Source organism: Acanthisitta chloris, unplaced genomic scaffold, assembly GCF_000695815.1.
Source record: "Acanthisitta chloris isolate BGI_N310 unplaced genomic scaffold, ASM69581v1 scaffold1778, whole genome shotgun sequence".
NCBI classification, from domain to species: Eukaryota; Metazoa; Chordata; class Aves; order Passeriformes; family Acanthisittidae; genus Acanthisitta; species Acanthisitta chloris.
In genome coordinates this window covers 1-1,865 of record NW_008686250.1, presented here as the reverse complement: position 1 = coordinate 1,865, position 1,865 = coordinate 1, and positions in this window count along the sequence as shown.

Sequence of the window (1,865 nt, the reverse complement as noted above, 5' to 3'; positions counted from 1 at the left end):
AGGGGAAGGTGCTCCTGCCCATGGCAGGAGGGTTGGAACTAGATGACATTTAAGGTCACTTCCAACCCAAACAATTTTATAGTTATATGATTCTAGTGATGGAAAACCTGACAAATGCCCCAAAATACAATGTAAGATCATTAAGTTTTGTAGTAATTTCAGACTGTGACACTACTGGGTGGAGAGCTGTTGAATGCTATAAAACAGCACATGAAAAGACTGAAATCTCAGAAAACAGCTTTTGACTTCCATGAGGCTTTCTTTTTTTTTTAATTCCAACCTATTGAGATAAAGGATGTAAATAAATTTTTGAAAGAGGTTTTGTAGGAAATAAGAGATTGATTCCTCTTTGCTATTGGAAATCACAAAATTTACAACAAGATATAGAACAGGAAGGAGGAATTAAGAACTAGGAACATTTGACTGCAAATCTTTGTGTTTCAGATTCATCAGGAAAAGGTAAGATAACCTTTGGGATACCTCAATAGTATGTGGGGTTTTTTTTTTCCTATGGAGACAAAACTTTCATTTTTAGTAGTGGTTTCCAAGGCAACAGTTACTCATAAAAAGGCATTTCTAGTATATAAATAAGCTTTTCTGTCAATACAGAGGATGTCTAGGCTCTTGCATCCCTGCTTTTAGATAGACTATGTTATATGTTGTAGTGTCATTTGGTTTAAAACATAGTCAGGATTCACATGTATTTCAAAGAGAACCACATGCCTCCAGAAAATCTCTTCACATGTAGCAAAATTTATATAGTTGGAACATGATATGTTGCACTACTGCAAAGAGGACTAAACTGGTATTTCTGTTAAAGGTGACACCTTAATATTCTGCATTAAATCTGATTTTTAGCAAGACAAAAATGTGCTACAAGCTGAATTACATGATGCATAAAGAAATGTATTCTAGATTTCTTTTATCAGCTGTATTTCTAAATTCAGCCTTAATATATAAAATATTTTCTTATTTCCATACTAGTAGTTAGAGAATTGGTTTATTGCATTGCATACTGGAATTACATTGTAAACTTTATGGGTCTGACTCTTCTCAAGCTAGTTAGACAAAACGCCCCATCTAGAGAGATTTCAGACTTACTAGATTCACTAGAGGAACAAAGAAAGTCGATGCCAGTAACCTGCATAAATACTGGCAAGTAGCAAAACATTGAAAGGATCAGGATGAGGACTCCATATTTGTTTACTTTGTCATATAATTTCCACATTGCATCCTTCTAGGGCCACTATGTGAGATTATAATATTGTTTGCCAGACTAGAGATACAGACCTTGATGGGATCCTGATGGGTTTTCTTTGGGTAAGTCAATCGGTATCATTTTGCTTCATCAGGATTATTGTGCTCCTGTGCAGGAATCCAGCTGCTGGCAGCTGCTTCCAGTCTCCAGACCCTGCATGTCCCTGTTCTTAGCTGGGCCTCAGCCTGCTGAGTGCAATGGATTGCTTTCAACTGCAGTATAACAGTAGGAATTACTCTAGCAGGACTCCAGTACTAACATATAAAGTAAATATTTTAAAGTAGTTAGCATCTCAGAATATGGGCAAGAAGTCAAGGAGCAAGTCAATAAGAGCTATGCTAATGTCCTCAGTCTGCACCAGTGTGTGGGAGGTGCAGTAACTAGTGTGTGATGCGATTCGTGTCAAGTGGTGGTGGGAAAAACCACCTTCCCATGAGTTGCCAGCTTCAGCTGGATCCATTCTCCACTCTCAGAGGATGCATGGGATTGAAGATCTGCATGTGCCCCCTTCAAGCCTTTGTTGTGTTGACCTGGACAGAGACAAAACATGCTTAGGTTATGCTTAAGGGGAAATACACAACAGGTAAAGGAGTAGCCAAAGAAAGGA